Genomic DNA, 24,660 nt, shown 5'->3' with positions numbered 1-24,660 from the left:
CTACAACAGCGTAGCAGTATCCCATAGCAACGGAATTCAACCACCGGCGAGGTTCTCACGGGGTTCGCCACCTGCGATACTCTTCCTTACATCTGACAAGCCTAGCCGCATTCCAGTGCGACAGTATCCAAGCAACCGGCGAGTTTCTCAGGGTGGGGGGTCACCACCTGCGACGCTTGCATCCGGATTTACTTCCGGCAGCTGTGTATAAAAGCTCTCAGTCTCGTCATTGAGATTCATTCTACCCTACGTTCCTGAACACGCAACACCTCCTTCGAGCAAGCTCCTCGCTGTCCAGCTCTCATTCAACCTGGAGGCCAGCAACACGCAACATCTCCTCTAACGAAGCTCCTGCACAGCTACCTCCTTCAGCATGCTACTCACCGAACGTGTCTTCTGAGCAAGCTTCTCACCACACGGCATCTCCAGCACCAGACTGTGTTGTATATAATATATTTTATATAAGAAAACCACCACCTACAGTTTCCATCCATCCCATCCTGAGTGCGAGACAACATAACGTAACCCTACAACATCAATCCTCGCTGATGGTATTGAGAAACCTTAGTGTGTGCTGTACTTCAAAGTGCTGGGGAACGATTCCATAAGGCTTAGTAAGTTGAAGCATCATCTGATGACGATCCATACATAGTATGCGGAGAGAGACACCGATTTCTTCAGGCACCATGAACGGAGTTTGGGAAAACAGAAACTGGACGAGAGTGGTGCTTTCCAACAACAGACCGTAAGTGTAGTTGAAGCATCATACGAGGTTTCCCTCGAAATAGCAAAGTAGGGTGTGTCATAGGAGGGAAGATCAGCTAAAACTAATGGCCCATCACTTTTTTGGTAGATTTTAGTGTATATAAACAGAAAATAATTTCAGTTTCAATATTTTGCAACCTTTTGCTAGGTAAATTTTAGCGTGAAATTTATCGAAAATCTAACGTACAGCTGCATTAGTGCATTACAATTAAATAGTGAACATTGCTTTCTGACTTCATTCTTTAACAACCCAACTAACAATATTTTTTTCTGTTTCAGATTCTGATGCATTTATAAGTTGATAATATTTGCGATGGCTGCTTGTGTCAGGACGAGGAACCAAAAATCCAGCCATCTCAGTCACTATCTTGGGTCTGGGAGAGAGCTCCTGAAGTCGGAGTTGCCTACATTGAGAGATGCTTTGAGATACGGTGTTTTAATCAGGCAAATCAGTGAAAAGAACCAAAGAACTTACACAAACAAAGACATTGCCAGTGATATGACCAAAGCTGTCTTGGCACAGTACACTCTGGCTAACGCTCAGTTCAAGCCTCCAGTCATAACAAGTCAGAAGAAGATTAGTGAGAGACTGCTAGCCAGTTGGGAAAAGGCAAGAGATATCTCTCTTGGGAGAGGAAAACTTGCAGTTAAGGACAGCTTTGCCAAGCAACTGGACCAGTTATTTGAAATAATTACTTGCAAGTGCCCAATTGTTCTCTGTCCTGAGTTTGGATGCGATCGTGACTGTAAATCCGAGGCCCACATCTCCTGTATTTGCAAGCGTGAACTGAAGATTCCTGTGATCGAACTGGCATTTGTCAAAGCACAGAGAGAGAAGACTGGCAGTATAGGGGCTCTCATGATTTCTAGCCAAGATATTCCGGAGTCCAAGAGACAGGAGGCTGCCACAGAGAGACAGAAGAGGAGAAGAGTTGCCGAGGAAAAGAGACTTGAGAAGGCCCAGGGTGAGGTAAAAAAGGCCGATGATTGGAGTCAAGCTGATTCAGAGTTTAATGACTTCCCCATGGCTGATCCGAGTGCTGACCAGGAGAATGGTGACTTTGTCCCTAACCCAGAAAATAATGATCCCAAACCTTCCAGGCATAAGATTCGAAATAGGAAAGATATCCCGAGCATAGCTCTGGCCAGCATGCGACACCACACTGGTCTCAGAGAAACTGCAGAGATAGCAACAGCTGCCTGGATTGACGGTGGTTTGATAACACCTGATGATGTTCACCTGGTGATAGATCATAACAAAGTAAGGAGAGCTCAGGAGAAACTTGTCAGTAACCTAAAAGAAGAGTTTGATAAGGGGATAAGAGGAAATGGAATCAATTGTTTGTTCTTTGATGGGAGAAGGGATGACACTAAAGTGTTCATGAAAGTTGGAGATTCTGACAAGTTGTTCCCTGCCATGGTGAAGGAGGAACACTACTCCTGCTGCAGTGAACCAGGAGGGAAGTATTTGTGGCATTTCACTCCAGAGAAAGATGACATCAGGAAACCAGCTGAGATAGTGGCAGATAACATTGTGAACTGGCTCAGAGAGAGGAACGTAGACCAGACCCTGCAGGCCATTGGAGGGGACAGCACCAACACGAACACAGGGTGGCAAGGGGGGGTCATACAGTGGATAGAGCGGAAGATTGGGAGGAAGCTGGTCTGGATTGTTTGTGACCTCCACACCAACGAGTTGCCACTCAGACATCTGATCCAGGAGCTGGATGGCAAGACTCTTTCAAACAACAGATGGTCTGGTCCTCTTGGCAAGATGCTGGACTCTGCCACTGAGTTAGAAATAAATCCGAGCTTTGAAAAAATCACAGTTGGCCCTCCACTCGTTGAGCTTGCACATACTGTCATTGACGACCTGAGTACTGACCAGTACTATGGTTACATGATTTGCAGTGCCATCAAAACTAGGGTCATGCCTGATAGACTTGCTTACCTGCAGATAGGTCCAGTCTCACATTCTAGGTGGCTCACAACGGCTCTCAGGTTCTGCAGAATTTGGGTCGCTCATCATAAACTGAAAGGGAACCAGCTTCACAACCTGAGACTTATTGTCCAATTCATCGTGAGTGTCTACTTGCCAAATTGGTTCAACACCAAGGTCAAGTCATCGTTCTCCGAAGGTCGAGGCATGTTCTCTTCCAGCTTGAGCTCCTGAGGAGTCAGCCAAGGAAGGTTGTTCAGATTGTGGAGCAGACTGTGAGGAGATCTTCCTGGTATGCTCATCCCGAGGCAGTTCTGCAGACAATGCTCTGCAGTAAGGATGAGGAGGAGAGAAGAGTGGCAGTCAAAAAGATCTTGGATATGAGACTTATGAGAGGATCTGGGCATGACGAATCAGTTGGTGACGATTCCTTCAGGGTCAGGAAGACTCCTGAAGTCAATCTAGGTGCCAAGACCCTCACTGATCTCATAGATCTGGATAACATCCAGGCTGGCAGTGAGCCCCCTCTTACCTGCAGCCTCACCAATGTTCAAGTCAAAGCTTTCCTGGACAACCCCATGCATGTCCCTGCTTGGCCCTCGCACACCCAGAGTATAGAGCGTTGTGTGCAGCAAGTGAGCGAGGCCAGCAGTCACGTGTACAGCCAGGAGAGGAGGGAAGGCTACATCCGAGGTCAGGTGGTCAGCAGGGAGGTGATGAGTAGAAACAGAAGCAAGAAAGACATGTTCTCTATGGTGTGCAGCAACACCGGGTCGTAGTAGTAAAACCGGCTTTTGCATTTGATGATTTTGTTTTTTAAAGGAATATTAAATTTAATAAATGTGTCAAGATCATTCGTTTCACTATTCTGGATCATTTTCATCCTAATAAATTAACCTGATACATTTACTTTACTTTAAATAAGCTATTTAGTGGTGTTGGTAAAAGGGTGGGAATACTGAATTTTCATAAGATTTCAAGTTAAAATTTACCTAGCAAAAAATGAAAACTTTTCAAATCTGAAGATGTCACATGATTCTGCACATAGAACTACATCATTAATACCATGGGCCGATTTTTCAAACTCAAAAAAAAAAATTCGCCTCTGTATGACACACCCTAATAGCAAAGCAAAAGAAGTCCCATACAATTGGTGAAACTTTAATTAAGCCATGTGCTTTAAAAATGGTCAAACGGGTTCTTGAAGAGGCAAGTGAACGTAAAATTCAACAAATTTCCTTGTCAAACGATACAGTGAAACAGAGAATTAATGAATTGTCAGATGACATAAAGGAAAAGTGATACAGGAGATCACTTTATCTCCAACTGGTATGTTTGCAATACAGCTGGATGAGTCAACGGACGTGAGTTCTTGTGCACAGCTACTCGTGTTTGTTAGGTATGTTTTCTTGTGTGACATCAAGGAGGAATATCTGTTCTGTACACAGCTTGAGACCACCACAACAGCTGTAGATGTGATGGAAAGCTGTATTCTTTGTTCACAGCTAACAGGATCAGCTGGGAAAGTTGTTGTGGAGTCTGTACGGATGGGGCTCCGGCGATGCTGGGATCAAAATCGGGGTTCCAGAAGCGTGTCAAGGAAGTAGCTACGAATGCCAAGGGGATCCATTTTATGATCCATCGTTTTGCACTGGCGTCGAAAACCCTCCCTGGTGAACTTTGCAAGATCCTGGAGGCAGTGGTCAAATGGGTCAACTTTGTGAAAGCTGGAGATCTGAACTCTCGCTTTTTCCAGAACCTTTGTAGAGACATGGATTCAGAGCATGAAGCTCTCCTCTTTTACTCCAAAGTGCACTGGCTTTCCAAGGGCAATGTTGTGAATTGAGTGTTTGAACTTCGGGGAGAGCTTAAGTTGTTCCTGGAAGTGCAAGGGAAAGATGATCTATTAAGTCATTTCAATGAGGTGTTGTTGGAGCCACGTCTTGCATATTTAGCAGATATATTTGTGCAGCTAAACTGGCTGAATCTCAAGCTGTAGGGCAAGGACAGAAATGTGTTTCACCTCATGGATTATCTTCGTGCATTTTTTGCCAAGCTCCAGAATTGGCAAGGGAAAGTCAATGCAGGAAATGTTGCCATGTTTGAGAATCTTTTAACTGTTCTTGATGAGAATGAAGATCATCTGCTTGACCCATCACTCAAAATTGAAATAACTCAGCACCTGAAATCCTTGGAAAGTGAGCTCAAAAAGTATTTCCCAGAATTCGAGGAAGAAGATGGGAAATTGGTGAGGAATCCTTTCTCTGGCACTCTTGATATTGCTACCATTCCCAATGATGTTCAGGGCGAATTTTTTTGTCTCAAGAATGATTCTGCTGCCAAAGATCTCTATGAAGAAAGATCTCTGACTGTATTCTGGTGTTCAATGTATCAGTCATATCCAAAAGTTAGCGAGATTGCACTTCGAGTCCTCTTGTCTTTTTCAACTACCTATTTATGCGAATCTGGTTTCTCCACCCTTCTACAGTACATATAAAGAGTAAAAGCCGGAAAATACTGGATGTGGACCCGGACATGAGATGTGCATTATCAGTGACACAACCTCGGATCAGTCACCTGACTGAAAGGAAACAATGTCTTTTTTACTTTTTTTTTACTTTTATCCTCTTCGCCACTGATCGGCTCGTTAGCCACTTGGGTGATCGGTCACGTCTCTGATTACTTTTCCTTTTCATTTATCCTCTTCACCAAAGGATCGGCTCGCTAGCCACCCGGGCGATTGGTCACGTCTCTGTCACGTACTGTTGGTAAATACTGGGCATGCACCGGCTCCTCAATATACCTGAACCCGCTCCAGTGTTGGTCAAGTCTTGTCTTGAAAGAGCTCACACTCGGTACCGTCACAACACTCGCTGGTAGATTGTTCCAAGAGTTTGTGGGGTTCAGGATATTTGGTTCACACTCAGGATGGGTTGGAGAAAGGAAACTCACAATGTGCTCTCTATATACATGTTGTATTGGATGTACAATGCAGCTTGGTGCTGGGAAGGCAGCATGGTTACAAGCATGATGTAGAGAGAGCTGGTTGGTGAGGATGCTCAGAGGAGGACCAGCTTGTGGGTCGCCATGCTCGCCGGCGGGAGCGAGGACCACCAGGCAGGCGGAGGAGGTGTTGCTGGCTGGTTGGTGAAGGTAGAAAAGAGAGAGATCACCACGAGGTCAGGTCTTAAATAGCGGGGGTAGGCGTGGCTTAGTAGTTGACCCCCGCTCCGTGGTGTATGGCGGCGCTGGTTGACCTAGACCACGAGGCATACACTGGGGAATTGGTGGGGTCGGCTACTCAGCGACAAACAGCGTTTGTAGGGGAGAAATCCACTACAATACTCCCCCTTCCCTCCAGGCGGTGTAGGAGACTTGTTGTCTGCGGGGTTGCATAGCACATGTGAGGCAGAACGGGCGGTGCATGCCTCATGTGAGACAACGGCGATGGCGTGGATGAGCCGGTCGCTGGATACAACTGTCTATGTACACACTATCTGTGGGAGAAGAGAGGGAGAAAAAGGGTGTGTGGAGGCGATGAATTTTGTTCTTCCCTCACAGCAGGTACAGAGTCGCCAGATGCGCCTGCTGGGGTGTGTGGGCCTGGGTCAGGAGCAGGGGCTGCGTCAGCAGAAGCGGATGAGAGCTCGTGACAGCAGCTCGGTCCACGACAGCAGCAGGGTGCAGGACAGTAGCAGGGAGTACCTGAGGGAGAAAAGAGGGGTGTGTAGGTCCGCACTCAGGAACAGAGGCCGCATCAGGGGCGGCAGGGGTTAATGCTGGGCCGGGGTCGGCGTCTGAGGCAGGACGGGTGTGCTGGGGTCGGAAGAGGAGCGACTGTCTGCTTAGAGTAGCAGAGCTGCTCTAGGGTGTCTAACCTGCGGTGTAGAGACAGTAGCTGTAGAGCCGATGAGTGCTGCTTCTGGGTGGATTAGCCAGTCTTCCATGTTGCTTGAAGACTGGGAGAGTGATCAGTTTCTCCTCCATCCTGTGTGAGTGCGAATCTCCGGGAGTCACCATTTGTGGGGTTCAGGATATTTGGTTCACACTCAGGATGGGTTGGAGAAAGGAAACTCACAATGTGCTCTCTATATACATGTTGTATTGGTTGTACAATGCAGCTTGGTGCTGGGAAGGCAGCATGGTTACAAGCGTGATGTAGAGAGAGCTGGTTGGTGAGGATGCTCAGAGGAGGACCAGCTTGTGGGTCGCCATGCTCGCCAGCGGGAGCGAGGACCACCAGGCAGGCGGAGGAGGTGTTGCTGGCTGGTTGGTGAAGGTAGAAAAGAGAGAGATCACCACGAGGTCAGGTCTTAAATAGCGGGGGTAGGCGTGGCTTAGTAGTTGACCCCCGCTCCGTGATGTATGGCGGCGCTGGTTGACCTAGACCACGAGGCATACACTGGGGAATTGGTGGGGTCGGCTACTCAGCGACAAACAGCGTTTGTAGGGGAGAAATCCACTACAAGTTTACAACCCTCACAGTTTTCTGGACTTGCGGCTTCTTCAATCTTGAGCTGTATGGAGGAGTGTACAACGTGAGGCATGTCATTTATGAAACAAACAAACAACAGCGGGTCCAATACACTGCCCTGTGGTACCCCACTTGTGACAGGTACGGATGACGATTTCGTGCCATTAATCATCACACACTGCTTGCGGTCATGTAGAAAGTCTTCTATCCATGCAAGGACATTTCCCCGAATTCCGTACCCTTCCAATTTGATTTTCAGCCTTTCATGGGGTACACTGTCGAAAGCCTTGGCAAAATCTAGGTAAATATTGTCGATATTACCACCCCGTTCCAGAATATGTTGTCCAAATATCCAATACCTTGAGCAATTATGTTAAGCAGGAGAGCCCCGGCATAAAACCGTGTTGGCAATCCTTTACAAGATTGTTTCAAATTAGATGTTCCATTGCAGCATCTCTGATAATACTCTCAAGTACCTTACATATTATGCTGGTCAGGCTCACTGGTCTATATTCGTGGAGTGCTGATCGCCCTTCTTGAAGATAGGACTCACATAAGCCACTTTCCATTCACTGGGGACCATTTCTTCATCCAGGCATTTACAAAACAAGATCTTCAGGGGTTCTGCAAGCTCGTTGCACAACTCTCTTAGCACTCTAGGATGCACCATGTCAGGACCGGGACTCTAATGGGCCTTTAGCCTGGACAGTTTATTTCTAATACCCTCTTCTGTGAACACAATGTGTGTCAGTGCTGTGTCGAACCGTCTGTCCTCAAACGCAGGAAGGTTAGTTGCATCCTCTCTTGTGAACACCGAGGAAAAGAAGCTGTTCGATGCCTCGGCTTTATCCTGGTCAGAATCTGCGTAACTACCATCCACAAGCCTCAGGTCTGATACTCCTACTCGCGTTTTCAATTTCAACTTTGCATAGCGGTAAAACGCCTTTGGGTTTGACTTGACCTCTCTTGCAACCAGCCTCTGGAACTCCTTTTCAGCCCTTCTACACTCAGCCTTCCCATTGAGCTGTGACAAAATATGCAGAGGTTGTGGAGTACGTGATGTTTCTCCTCCCTCCTGTGCGAGTGCGAATCTACGGGGGTCACCATTTGTGGGGTATAAAATGTTTGGTTCCTCCTCCATCCTGTGTGAGTGGTCACTCCGGGGTCACCATTTGTGGGGTACGGGTTGTTTGGGTTCGCACTCAGGATGGGATGGAGAAAGGAAACTCACAATGTGCTCTCTGTATACATGTTGTATTGAATGTACAATGCAGCTTGGTGGCTGGGAAGGCAGCATGGTTAAGAGCGTTAAGTAGAGAGAGCTGGTTGGTGAGGATGCTCAGAGGAGGACCAGCTTGTGGGTCGCCATGCTCGCCGGCGGGAGCGAGGGCCGCCAGGTAGGAGGAGGAGGAGGTGTTGCTTGCTGGTTGGTGTAGGTAGAAAGAGAGATAGGTCGCCACGAGGTCAGGTCTTATATAGCGGAGGTAGGCGTGGCTTAATAGTTGACCTCCGTGATGTATGGCGGCGCTGGTTGACCTAGACCACGAGGCATACACTGGGGAATTCGCGGGTCAGCTACTCAGCGACAAGCGTTTGTAGGGGAGGAATCCACTAAAGGTCATATGAACTTTTTCCCAACCAAATTCAAGTTTGCTGTGAGGCTTGTCTAGTAGTCACTCTAGTCTAATGACGTCAGTTATGTAAATCATGTAAGTCTATCAAAATACAAGATAATGATGATTGTCAACCTTGAAATAAAATAACGGTATTCTCTTCATCTGCATTTTATTTTTCAACATTATTTGTGGGGGGGTTGGGGGGGGGGGAGGGAGAAACATGAAGGAGGCCACAAGGATGTTGAAAATTCCTCAAGGGGGGAATGGAGAGAAAAAGGTTGAGAACCACTGTCTTAGCACTATGAACTACTTCCAGTTACAAGACCTCCCACCCAAGGAAGGCCTGTTTCTTTTATGAGTGACTGTACAGTGCATGTATATGTGATCCTAAGAAAGAGGGAGTTGACACTTAGCAAAGAGAAATTTGACTATTGGCCACGTACACTACGCTACAATGTCCCACGAACTTTCTCTGGGGTGTTTTCTCAATAATCCAGTTGTCTATTTTGCTGTGACTTTTCACAAAAGTATGGCTCTGCCCATGTTACTGAAGGACATGCTGTGGATGTCGCAACTATCGTTCTCTCATTTAATATAGGTGTGATTTCCTAAATTATTCTTGTCAATGAACATACAAAACATAGAAATCCTTGATATACAGGGGGTAAAGCTTGTAGTGTCTTTATGTTAGCTAATACTAGCGAAGCTAATCTGGGTGCCTCAAGTTGGTAATACTGGGTGAGAGTACCTACGAGACTGGGGGGACAAACCCTGTTAATGTTAGCAGAACTTTAATGAGTGAAACGATTTATTAACATTGAGTGACAGTACAGATGGGGGAACAGACGACCATCATATTAGTATTATCAAATTTAGCATGGATGAAGCGAATTGGTAACAGTGAGTCGATCTATAGCATAACTAGCGTGGGTGAAGCGAGTTGGTAACAGTGAGTGGCAGTGTAGACAGAAGACAGGAGGCGGCTGACGGGAGTCTGTCTGTGGCGGCGGCGGAGTGAACTCAAGCTTAGTAAAATGTCCGACCAGGTCTTTAACCCAGCCCAGAAAGTGGCCAAAATATCTCACTGCTCCTCAATGGAACAGTATAAACAATTACATGAAAAATCTCTCAAAGAACCAGAAACATTTTGGGGAGATATAGCCAAAAATTTCCACTTTGAAGAGAATATTACAGGCAAATTTATGGACTACAATTTTGATATATCTAAAGGAAAGATATTTACAAGGTGGATGGAAGGAGCCAAGACTAACATCTGCTACAACTGCCTCGACCACCACATCCTGGCTGGCAAGGGGGACCAAGTGGCATTCTATTGGTGAGTCTCTTGGAGAAATCGATGTTTTAAGAGGCAGTGGTGGCGCAGGTCACTACATTTTTTATTGATTGGCTTTATTATCAGTGGCTTATTTTATTATTAAGAGCTGTGTTAGCTGCATATTGTATTGTTAAGAGCTGTGGTAGCTGCTTATTGTATTGTTAAGAGCTGTGGTAGTGGCTCCAACCTCACCTCCCACTACCAATAACACCTGACTACGGGTCCCACTAATTACCCAAATGTACCCAAATGTAGCTACAATGAAGTCAAATAATGGTCCTACAAGAGTAAATCGGACTGCTAATCACTTCTCGACTAGTATTTGGTGTCACAAAGTAAAAAAAAATTGGTAAACTTAATTTAATCTGAGTTAATAGATCGTGTGCATGTACCTAACCTAACACAACTCATATTAAATTAAGTTTACCAGTTTTTTTTTTTTACTTCGTGACACCAAATACTAGTCGAGGTTAGGTTAGGTTAGGTTAGGTTAGGTACTCGATCTATTAACTACCATCACCCTGCACTACCACCACCACCTGCACCACCACCACCACCTGCACTACCACCACCACCTGCACTACCACCACCAACTCTGCACCACCACCCCACCACCCCTGCACTACCACCACCACTCTGCACCTCACCACCACCACCCTGCACTACCACCACCACCCTGCACTACCACCAACCCCTGCACCACCACCACTCTGCACCACCACCAACTCTGCACTACCACCACCCCTCAACCACCACCAACTCCTGCACTACCACCACCTGCACTACCACCCACCCCCCTGCACTACCACCACCACCCCTGCACTACCACCACCACCCTGCACTACCACCACCACCCTGCACTCCACCACCACCACTTGCACTACCACCACCACTCTGCACTACCACCACCAACTCTGCACCACCACCACCACCCTGCACCACCACCACCACCCTGCACTACCACCACCAACCTGCACTACCACCACCAACTCTGCACTACCACCACCACCCCTGCACTCACCACCACCACTCTGCACCACCACCACCACTCTGCACCACCACCACCACCTGCACCACCACCACCACTCTGCACCACCACACCCCTGCACTACCACCACCAACTCTGCACTAACAACCTGCACTACCACCACCACCCTGCACCACCACCCACCAATCTGCACCACCACCACCACCAACCTGCACTACCACCACCACCCTGCATTCACCACCACCAATCTCTGCACCACCACCAATCCTGCACCACCACCACCACCCCTGCACTACCACCACCAACTCTGCACTACCACCACCAACTCTGCACTACCACCACCAACTCTGCACTACCACCACTCAACTCTGCACCACCACCACCAATCTCTGCACCACCACCACCACTCTGCACCACCACCACCAACTCTGCACACTACCACACCACCAACTCTGCACCACCACACCAACTCTGCACCACCAACTTCACCAACTCTGCACCACCACCACCACCTGCACCACCACCACCACCCTGCACCACCACCACACCACCTGCACTACCACACCACCACCTGCACCACCACCACCTGCACCACCACCACCAATCTGCACCACCACCACCACCCTGCACTACCACCACCACCCCTGCACTACCACCACCACCCTGCACTACCACCACCACCCTGCACTACCACCACCACCCCTGCACTACCACCACCACCCTGCACTACCACCACCACCTTGCACTACCACACCACCACACTCTGCACTACCACCACCACCCTGCACTCACCACCACCAATCTGCACTACCACCACCACTCTGCACTCCACCACCACTCTGCACTACCACCCACCACCCCTGCACTCACCACCACCACTCTGCACCTCACCACCACCACCCTGCACTACCACCACCACCTGCACTACCACCACCACCCTGCACTACCACCACCAACTCTGCACCACCACCCTGCACTACCACCACCAACTCTGCACTACCACCACCACTCTGCACCACCACCCACCACCCTGCACTACCACCACCACCTCCTGCACTCACCACCCACCAACCCTGCACTACCACCACCACCTCTGCACTACCACCACCAACTCTGCACTACCACCACCACCCTGCCACCACTCTGCACCACCACTGCCACTCTGCACCACCACCCTGCACTACCACCACACACTTACTACCACCACCCACCACTACCTGCACCACCACCTACTCACCACCACACCCTGCACTACCACCACCACACCCCTGCTACCACCACACCACACTACCACCACCACCCTCTTCTACACCACCACCCTACCACTCTGCACCACCACCCTGCACCACCCCTGCTACCACCACCACCCCTGCCTACACCACCACCCTGCACTACCACCACCCTGCACCACCACCTGCACTACCACCACCACCTGCTACCACCACCACCCTGCCTCACCACCACCACCCTACTACCACCACCACCCTCTCACCACCACCACCTGCACTACCACCACCACCTGCCTCACCACCACCACCACCTGCACCTACCACCACCACCCTACTACACCACCACCCTGCACTACCACCACCCTCTACTACCACCACCACCCTACTACCACCCTCCCTACACTACCACCACCCTGCCCACCTCCCACCACCACCCTCTCTACCACCTACCACCACCCTCTGCACCACCACCCTGCACTACCACCACCACTCTACTACCACCACCACCCTGCCCACCCCACTTCCACCACCACCCCTGCACCACCCTGCCACCACCACCCTGCACCACCACCACCCACTACACCACCACCCTGCACTACCACCACCACCCTGCACTACCACCACCCTGCACTACCACCACCCTGCACTACCACCATCACCCTGCACTACCACCATCACCCTGCACTACCATCACCCTGCCAGTAACAGTTTTAAGGATACAGGTTTAGGTGACATTTAGCAGCTGAATACATTTATATATTTTGTTCATATTTTCCACAGTTGTTCTTTGGATCATATTTACTTAACAAAATCAATACAACAACTTTTTATTTTAATTATAATTTTTTTCCATTTTTTTCTACCATCATAAATTGTCTGTAGTAGGCAGAGCTTGAGTGATGAGGGAAATTGTGGGGTAAACACATGGTGAAGAACTGACCATATTCTTTGTACATGAAGAAATTTAATATTTGCTATAAATATTCCACCAACAATTCGGGCCTGTTGGTACGTGTTGTTCTCCAATCGTAAACAAATAAATGCTGGTAATTATTGATGACTGACCTGTGGCTGATATTTCATAAAAAACGATTATAAAAATACCACAATTTCACTGTGTTTTATAGTGGACACTGTCATAGTTTGTGCAAATGTGTTAAAAAGTGGTTATTTCTACATTAAACCTAACCTAACCTTAGTTGATATGAAAAACAAGAAGTGTTGTTAGAAGACCTCGCGAACATAACCAAACAAACCTACCTAACTTCCCCAGTCGGACCCCCGATGTATTAAACGTTTTTTGTGGACGTGACAGCAGCAATCCGTACCGAACGGTTCTTAAGCATACACTGAACATACATTGATCAAACCCGGGCGGCAGAGTGTTATGAAATACGTCAATATGATTGGCTGTTTACATGCCAAGAAGTCAAAGTAGTGCGTGTGTCTAGGCACCTAATTATCTACCAAATGAAGCATTTGCATAAGAAATGATTATCATATCAAAATCACAGATGAAAATAAAATAAGAAAATAAACAGTAAAACAAATAACTCGCCCACGGGCCAGTCGTCTATATTAACCTAAATTCTGATTCCGGTCTCATTTAAATTGTCAATAAAGGACATAGCATCATACCGGGGGTTTTATTGCCTTGGAAACAGGCTTGTTTGTCTGTTTCTTTGTTTTTAGCCTTCTCTATCCAGAGTTGAGTCTATGATCTGCACAAATCTCATATACTTTTCTTTCTGTGCAATAGGTTCTTAAACCTATTCAATTTATAAATGATGAGGATCATATTATTGAAATCTAATTACATTAGATTAATATTGATAATTGACCAGTCGCAGTGTTTGGATATGATATGATATTCATTCCTTGAGGAAAAGCTTCGTTTGGTAGACAATTAGGCCCCTAGGCTTGCACTAATGGCACTTCATCTTTCACGGTGTTAAAACGGTATGGCGGTCTGATCCACGCTTGTTGTTGTCATCCGCTCATTGTTTGTTTGTGAGCCGCTCGGTTTGAGCAGCTTCTCTCACGTCCACAAAAAACCTAAAATTATACCTTATCAAAGTACAGCAAGCCTTCGTTTAAGCGACCTATATGGGGGGAGGGGTGGGTTGAAAAAGCCAATACTGTATGTTAGATAATCGAGGTGCTGTACCAAAAGTTTAAAATATGTATGAAAAGGATAAATGTGCGACAATTTAAAAAATTTGGTACAAAGGCGCTCAGCTGTGTAAGCCGGAATTGAAATTTTCTCAGAAAATAATTTTTCTACAGCACCCAGAAAATTTCGGAGATAGGGAGGTTTTCCAGGTTTTAGAGATGATTATCGGGCGCATTTTCCAGAAATTCAGAGAAAATTTTTTCTTTACCCAGAAAATTTCGGGGATGGGGAATTTTTTTTCTGGCTTTGAGAGATTCTTCTCGTTAACTGGAAATCTCTCATTCCCAGAAGTGCTCTGCACCAGTTGTTCCAGCTAATGAAGATATCACTAAATTTATTTGAACCCTAGAACAATGAATGCTAAACATGCATTAAGCACCACTACAGCTTAAGGTCACAGAAAGAAGAGGAAAAGTGTAACACTAGAAGTTAAATTAGATGTGGTAAAGAGATTTGAAGGACAGTGAGCTGTGGACAGAGCACTTTGTGGAAATTTGTGGGTTGGTTATTGCGGGGGTCAGTTATTGTAGGGTTGGTGAGATTGGTGAGTTCTTTGGTGAGATTGGTGTGGCTTATCATCTAAGGTTGGGTCAGATATAATTTAGAAATTATGACATTGTCCATTGCAAAACACAGTGAAATTGCAGTGTTTTTAAATTAATTTTCTATGAAAAATCGGCGACGGGTATGTCGTCAATAATTATCATTGATTACAGTAATTTCCAACACCTTACGAGTAGCATTTTGTTAAAAAGTGAACTATGTTCGTATACTTATTGTTCTTACTCAACGAGGAGGACTGAAAGAGAAGCCATATTACTTTTTTTTATGCTCTTCACCACTGATCGGCTCGTTGGCCACTTGGGCGGTTGGTCACATCTCTGTTATGCACTGTTAGCAAGCATTGGGCTCACACTCGGTTCTGTCACAACACACTCCGGCAGGTTGTTCCGAGAGTTCACAACTCTCACTACGATAAAATTTACCCTCACAGTTTTCTGGTCTTGTGGCTTCTTCAACCTTGAGCTGTGACCCCTTGGATGCCAGCTCCAGGTAAGGACACTTGACTGAGATGTGTATGCACCTCAATTTGGTCACCCCTTGCCCATCTGTAGTAGAAGTCAGGCAGTTGCAGCCACTCTAATCTCTCTGGATAACTAAGGTGCTGAAGTGCATGCACAGGTCTGGTGGCCCTCCTTTGAATATTTTCAATCAACTGACAGTCCCTAGCATATCTCCAGGCGGGGAAGCACCTCACTCTTGAAGATCATTATGAGGGACGGACCCTCTATTTATATGAATGACCTTCTTACAAGACCTACTAGCATAGTTGTTTAATTCACTTTCTTCTCACAATGGCCCAAAAACTTCAGTTCATTGTCAACATGCACACCTAGGTCCTTCTCACATTGTCTCAAATAGTGCAGTTTCTTCATCCCATTGGGACATATGATACCCCTCCTTACCGTTGGTACGTTCCAGGTGCATCCTCTTACACTTCGTGACATTGAATCTTAGCAGCCATTTCTTCGACTATTCTTGAAGTTCACAGAGATCCTTCTGCAGCTCTTCACAGTCTATCTAGTTCTTAATTTCCCTGAATAATTTAGCATTGTTCGCAAACATTTGTGTGGATGATTGAATAGCTTCCGGCATGTCATTTATAAAACAAACAACAACCTGCCCAATACACTTCCCTGTGGTACCCCACTTGTCACAGGTACACATGACAATTTCGTACCATTAATCACCTTACACTGCTTGCAATCATACAGAAAGTCTCCAATCCATGCTAGAACACTTCCCTGAATTCTGTAGCCTTCCAGTTTAATTCTCAGCCTTTCATGGTGTACTTATCGCATTGTGTTTGGTATTTTATCACAAGTTACCAAGAGTTCATCGGTCAACATGTACAGGATGGCAGGACATGCAAGTGTTTAAAATGTGGCAGAGAATTGACAGTGAAAAGAAGAAATATGTGTTTCAGTGCAACAACTGATCGTCCTCTCATGTCCATAAAAATATAAATTACACCGTGCTGCTTCAATATAGTTGCTTCCATTGATACCAGATATTAAAGTCGAGTTCTTTCTGCTTAATATGCGATTATGCGAGGGGTCCAGGGCCGGAGCCCCCGGCTAGGAAGTTAGGTAAGGTTAGGTTGAGTTCTGCTATGTTCTGTGCATTCCTGTTTCCATTTTAGTTTTCAGGAGCATGGCAATAGTATCTCCAGAAATTTTGATTCATTTCCATAAATTATTTTTGGTGATAACCGTCTCCTACACCTTTACTGTTTGAAGTACATTACAGTATTGTACTTTACTACAGCACAGTATACTACAGTATTTGTGAAATTGATAACCACTAACTAATTATTCCATAAATACAGGCAAATGATTTAGGCACGAAGAAGATATGACTTTGTAGCCGAGGGGAAATGTGGGGTTAAAAACATGACTAAAAGAACTTAGCCTTACTTAATTTGGTCATTGTATTCGCCTACTGAGTCATTATTCTGCAAACATTGGCATATGATTTAGGGTCATTTGCCAGTGGTTGTGGAATATTAACAGGTAGCTCGTTAGTGAAGGGACTGAGCTAATAGTGTGCTGTAGCTATATAGTAAACACTGGCAGTTTTTTCTTCTCTGTACACAGGTGGTGACCATTTCTTGCAGTTGCATCATATTTTAGTTAAGGGGCTTCATTTTCCTTCACCCCAGTAGGTACCGTAAATTTAGTACAGTGGTCCCTCGGTTAACGAGCACAATCCGTTCCAGCAGGTTGCTCGTTAACCGAAACCATTGTTTCAATGGGTTTTTGGGTAATTGGTTCCAGCTCACCGAAAATTGCCTAAATTCAACAAAAAAGGTAGAAAAGTACACTTACTTTGAGGTGTGTATGTAGAAGGCTCCTGGATGATGATGATGGGAATTAGAATGGGGGTGGAGGAAAAGGGAGAAGAGAAGGCCTTGGGATGGAAGAGAAGTCACCCCATGGCACCATTTCACCCATAAAATTTTAGTTCTCTTGGTGTAATTCAAGATTATTTTCTTTAAATCAACACTGCACTGCATTATATATTGTCAATATGTAAAATAAATTTCAAAATGACCAATAATTTGCTTGGAAACAGAAAAAAAGCGATTAGTTGAAGAGTCTCAAGCAAGATGTTACCTCCACTGAAAACAGAGAGAGACTAACGCCTGTCTGGTGTGTTAACAGGCTGGATGGCACGCCAGAAACTATGTTCAATAATTGTTAAAATGACTAAAAAAGTTAATATTAAACTTTTAAAATTATTGAATAGTATAAACTTCTTGATATTTACTAAAATAGTAAGGAATTTAAGCCCTGAAACCGATTACTGTATTGGCGGACTAATACTACAGCTGGTGGACCACCAAATGCAAGCGAAAACATGTTGAAGTCGGCTCGTAAAATACTCGTTAATCGAGGGATTGCTCATTAACCGAAGTTAAGAATCTTATGGAAGGTAAATCGTTAACCGAAATCTCGTTAACCGAGGGATCACTGTACAGCATTTTACCGCATAATAAACGCATTTTTTTTTTAAATGGCAAAAAAATCAGCTTGTGAAACTGTGGTCTCCCTCAAGCTACTGAATCCCCCAGTTGCTGTCTCCAGAATTGAAAATATGTTAATGCTTACTTAAACACATTATTATTTTTAATTAATTAAAAAATAATTATTGTAAATATTATAGCTTGATTTATAACTACTGTACTGATGATGATAAACTGTGACAATTAACTATTCATAGGTAGTCAAGCAGTAACCAGTTTGAATTCTTACAAGCGTTACAATCTATTAATGCCATACTTGCCACATTTATTTTTCAACATTGCTGATGGCATTGTAGCCAGGTTAGACTTGTCACTGTAATCACCAAGCTAATGGGCCAAGCTGTGAGGTGTTATGGTTGTTTTTCAACTCATATTTTCGGGTAGATATGCTGGTGCTCACCGACTTACGATGGGGTTAGGGACCCAAATCCAGGTCGTAACTCCGATTGGTCGTAAGTCCGACATAGATAAAAAATAAATAAAAAAAAGTAAAATAAAAAATCTACAATGAAATACAGTTCAGTAAAAGTAATAAATAATGAGGAATGGATACAGTGTGACTAAGCACTTACCTTTAATGTAGTCAGCTGAATGCACATGGGGCCCCCATAATTTTCTGTTTACAGGATATATTGGAGACTATTTTAATTGGATGAAGCAGAGGAGGAGACAGGGCTGGGTGGGTCATCATTGTCGCTTTCTTCAGACAGGTTTATGTACTGTGGAAACTTGCTGGTTGAAGGTATTGGATCATCTTGAGGGAGTGAAGAGGCAGCACTGGTGGGCCGTGAGGAGACAGCACTGGGGGACTTCTTAAAATAGATGTCCAATTTAGACTGCACAATTTGTTTTTTCTTTTCATTATAAATTTCTCTGTAGCAAGCTAGTGACTCTTGGACCATTCTGTCAACTTTGGCATAACTCTCATAATTTTGATCCATGGCATCAAACATTTGCATTCCTTTATTAATTGTAGCAAATGCCTCTGCCATTTGTTTCACTGAAAACTTTTTGGGGGGGTGCAGGTTCCTCTTCTACATTTTGTCTCTCTTCTTCCTCTGCAATTTTCTGTGCATCTAGTTCAATAAGATCCTCGTTATTGAGCTCTTCTGCAACACTTTCAACCAACTGTCCGACATCTTCATTATAAATTTCTAACTCCAGCTGTTTGCCTAACTCCACTATCTTGTACTAATATCCAAAATAACTTCATTTTCATTAAATCCTTTGAAACTGTTCACATATCTTTTCAGGATTTTCTTCCATATTCCATTCATGCAATGTTTTGTAACCTAATCCCATGCTGCACTAATGTTCTTTATACATGAAAAAACGTTGTACTCCTTCCAAAACTCTCTGAGCGTTTTCTCACCTTCAGTAGCAGCAACAGCCTGAGCGAAGGTCGTGCGTAAATAATACGCTTTAAAGGCAGCAATAGCACCTTGATCCATGGGTTGGTTGATAGAGGTAGTGTTAGGTGGAATGTAGACTACCTTAACAACAGGGTGCATGTCGTCCAGGTGTGGTGGGTGTCCCGGAGCATTATCCAAAATCAGTAAAATCTTGAATGGAATCTGTTGTTGCAGACAATACTCCTTGGCTCGTGGAATGAAACAAGTTATGAACCAATCCTCAAACAGTACTAGGGTCATCCAGGCTGTCTTATTACTGTGATAAAACACTGGCAGTGTGTGCTTACTGACATGTTTAAAAGCCCTGGGGTTCTCTGAATGATAGATCATGAAGGGCTTTAGCTTGAAACCAGCAACATTCTCCCCAACAGAAGTGTAATTCTGTCCTTGAATGCCTTGAATCCGGGCATTGTTTTCGCCTCTTTGTGGATGTATGTCCACTCAGGCATGCGCTTCCACAATAATCCAGTCTCATCCACATTGAATATTTGCTCAGGCAAATAATTCCCTTCCACAATCACTTCATCTAATTCCTCCTTAAATGTTTCGGCAGCACCAACATCGGCACTAGCTGCCTCTCCACTCACCTTAACATTGTGTAGACTGTAGCGTTTTTTAAATCTATCAAACCACCCATGACTTCCTGTAAAGGTTTGATCACATTCATCTCCTGCCTGCTCCTTCAGGCTTTGGAACAGGCTTCTTGCTTTAGCCTGTATGGTTAGAAGGCTTAAGGGTACACGCTTCTGTATCTGGTCTTCTATCCATATCACCAATAATTTTTCCATCTCGTGAATAGGATCTTGTCTTCTCTTTGATATTATAGTTCCCTTTATAGGTGTTGTTCCTTTCACTACATCACGAATACGTTCCTTGTCCTTCAGAATAGTGGATATGGTCGAGTGTGAGAAACCTAGGTCGCGTGAGATTGTTGCTACTGTTTTACCATTCTCATGCAGCATTATTATCTTCATTTTCTAATTGCCCATCTCCTTTTCTTTGGAGCATCACCAGCACTCTCACTTGTACGCTTTCCAGTCATTATAAAGTCAATTAAATACGATAATAACGAAAGTTTACAGCGCGATCAGTATAGGATACGATAGCCAAGCACCAACTAAGCGCTCCACTGAGTGAGTGTACCCACGCGGCGACCCAAGTCCGCCACGCTCTCGCCCAGGACAGAAACGTTTCGGTATAGAAAATGCGCGCGTCATTTGAAAATATTTTTGGTCACGACTGCAGGTTGTAAGTACCGATGGACATAAGTCCAAGCAGTCATAAGTCGGGGAGCACCTGTACGTAATTTTCTTCATTTATTTTTACTCGGTCTGAGTTCTTCCCCATCCAGACAGGGGTTAAACAAGGGTGTGTACTGGCACCAACTCTTTTTCTATTTTCTTGGCTGCCTTCCTGCTTAAGGCCATAGGGCGTTCCAACAGGAGTTCACACACATGCTACTGCTTTCACTTTGGCTCAGTTTAACATTTGCTATGCAGTCGGCTCTGGTGTAATTTTTCCACATCTCCTTCACCCCCACCTGGCTATCTTCTTCCAGTGCTTTGTGGACCTTAGAAAAACTGTGACTGAGGTACAATAATCTGACTTAAAGTCAGCAATTATTCCTTGGTCAAGAGGCTGAATAAGATAAGTTGTGTTCTTTAGGACTGAGATTTTTTTTTTTTTTTTTAAATGTCAATCCGTGAGTTTCTGAGGGACACAAGCTTTAAGGGAATACTTACCGTATATACCTATGTGTAGTTCGAGTTTTTAAGACCAAATTTTTTGGCAAAAAATTGGGGGTCGACCTCTACACGGATAATAGTTTTGTTAGGTTGAAAAATATTTACCAGTTGCTGCCAGTAAACAATGGAAACGACGCACCACCAGCTGTGAGTGTTGGTTCAGTTGCCAGGCCAGATCTCTTGCGTCATCATAGCAAGCCCAAAGTAACCAAATGCATGGTATGGTAGAACAGAACGATGTAAAACATAAAGTATTCAATTTTAAAATTTATTTATAGATACATCAATTTTTGTTCATTACATTTGAAACCTCAATCTTTGTTAATTAAATTTGGAACAAAAGAAAACTATGATACCGTATTTCTGAATATTTTCATTAAAATATTACATCACAAATATATTTAACCTTAACTGTGCCTGAATGAATATATTCTCAGAAATAAATATGGAAATGTAATATTTTTGCCGAAATGAGGTACGTACAGTCGACCCTCGTTAATTCGGACCCCTTTAATCCGGATTTCGGATAATTCGGACAAAATCTGAACGAACTTTTTTTTTTTTTTTTGTAGGAATATTACCTACGCGGACCTTAAGCTAAAATGCTGGTCCACCCACTGCTGGGATAAAACACCAGCGTCTTTTTGGTTAAATGTAACATCTCCACCACTAGTGTGGGGAGGGGATGCAACTTTTAGCTTCAGACATGAAAAATATTTACCATTTACTGCCAGTAAACAATGGAAACGTAAAATATGTACCAATTAGTAATGAAAAGTCGTTTTTTTTTTTATGGAGATTAGCCCACCCGGACACAGGTCCCTGACCCACATCGAGGCCTGGGGGGCGAAAATGTAATAAATAATAATAATAATAATAATTAATTTATTAATAATAAAAATAATAATAAAAATAATAATTAATAATTAATAATAATAATAATAATTAATAATTATTAATAATAATAATAATAATTAATTTATTAATAATAAAAATAATAATACAAATAATAATTAATAATTATTAATAATAATAATAATTAATAATAATAATAATAATAATAATAATAATTGTCATAATTCATAATAAATAAAATTTATGATAAAACAAAAAAAAATATAATAATAAAATAATGATGATAATAATACAGTAACTGTAATAATAATAATAATTTTAATAATAAAGAACTATAAATACAAAAAAGAAAAAAAAGATCAAAAGTGAGAAACGATGTATGTATGTTGTGTTGTCAATGGTAAGAGAAACAATTGAGACCCTGCAATTGTGTGTAAATGAGGCAGAAAGTCAGATCAGCAACCTGGGACTTGGTCACAATTTTCGTGATGCCATATGGCAGCAGGGTCTACCATTAGACAACACATTATGCTTCCAATATCTTCCCAGGCAGTAGTACCTCCCTGTTTGGTAGCTGCCTACTACCAAATAGGCTAAATTACCTTACAACGTGTTTTCAGTAGTCTATGTTGAAATTCTTAGCACAGGCTAACCTATCATATCATATACGGTATAACAGTTCTCATTGATCTACAAAAAATACTGGTAATAAAAACCTTTTTGATATTTCACACTTAATATAATACCCGGTAATCTACTTCAACCTCCTATTGTTTACAACGATGCATGACGCATCACCAGCTGTTGAGTATCAGCTAGACGGCACACGTGTTTTGCGAATCGTTTTCAGTTAAAAAACTGTTACATCACATGTATATTTTACCTTAACTGTGCCTGAATGAATATATACTCGGAATTAAATAGTAGTTTTGCTGAAACGTGATGTATTTTAATGTAAAATAGAATAAAATACATGACGAAAACAAAAGATTTTACCTAACCTTCCGATGTTCAAGAGAAGTTACTCGTTTTTTTTAATAGTTTTTGGTTAAAATACTGTTATATTACAATGGTATTCTATTCATACTGTGCTTGATATAATGCATTCACGGAAATGAAATATTTTTGCTGAAATGACGTACGTATTACAGTAGAAAGTGGGATAAAATCGTGACGAAAACAATGACTTTCGCTTTATTCGTTCAAAATATGTTTCCGTAATCGCTTTTCGATTGGTTTTCGGTTAAAAAACCGTTGTATTACAATAATATTCTCTCCTAATTGACTTGAATAAATACTACGATACCATATTTCTGAATATTTTCATTAAAATCCATCAAAATCATTTTCCTTGTCATCAGCACCAAACAGCTACTCCCAGTCCTCTCCTTGAACAGTATCGTCATATGGATCAACACCATCATCAGCCATAGGATCATCAATATCTTCATCCTCAATCATGCTCTCATTACCCTCATAATCCCACCACAAGTCGTCTTCTGTTCCATCAAGAGCATTCAAAATCCCACATTTCTTAAAAGATTTCACCACAATTTCTGATCTAATTGTATCCCAGGCCTCTACAATCCATTCACATAATGTTGCTAGTGATGGAGCTTGGATGTTGCCTCCCTTTGTGTATGTTTTATCGCCTTCTATCATCCAGTTGTTCCACTTCACTCTCACCGCATCTTTAAATGGTTTGTTTATGGAAACATCCAGTGGTTGGACAAGACTTGTTAATCCACCAGGAATCACAGCTGTATCAGTGTTTTCCTTCCTAATCCCAGCAGTAACACTGTCAACAAGATGTGACCGAAACATATCCCACACAAGAAGACTTTTTTCTTTGCCCAGTCCCCCTGGTCTAAAGTTCCAGACTTTTTTAAGCCATATTTTTATGCTGCCTTCATCCATCCATCCTTTCTCATGCACATGGATGATTATACCTTTTGGAAAATTTTGCTTTGGAATTGTTTTCCTTTTCAATGTTACCATAGGCGTCAGCTTTGTGCCGTCAGCCATACATGTTAGCACAACAGTGAATCATGATTTTTCATGTCCAGTAGTTTTAACTAAAACTGTTTTTTCACCAACTTTATTCACCGTTTGACTGACTGGCATATCAAAATTCATGGGCGTTTCATCCATGTTTCCAATACACGAAAGTCTATATGAGTTCTTCTTTCGGTGTTTGATTATGAACCTATGAAATTCAATAACCTTGTCATCAAGTTCTTGTGGAAGACGCTGTGATATTTTCGTTCTTCGTCTCAGTACAAAATAATTTCTTTTCATGAATCTTGTGCACCAACCATGACTCGCCTTAAAATCTGTGATGCCTAATTTCCTTGCTAGTTTCAAAGCAAAGATTCGAATTGATTCTCGGGAAACACCATGCCAGTATCCATTCTGTCAGTTTTCACTGACATACTTTGCCACTTCAACTTCCAACTGTGGCCACTTGTTACACTTTCCCCTGTTAGCACATTTGTTTTTCGGCATAAGCTTAAGTTGTGCAGAGAGCTTTTTCCAGTCTCTT

This window comes from Homarus americanus, unplaced genomic scaffold (assembly GCF_018991925.1).
Source record: "Homarus americanus isolate GMGI-L3 unplaced genomic scaffold, GMGI_Hamer_2.0 scaffold824, whole genome shotgun sequence".
NCBI classification, from domain to species: Eukaryota; Metazoa; Arthropoda; class Malacostraca; order Decapoda; family Nephropidae; genus Homarus; species Homarus americanus.
This window is presented reverse-complemented; position numbering follows the sequence as displayed.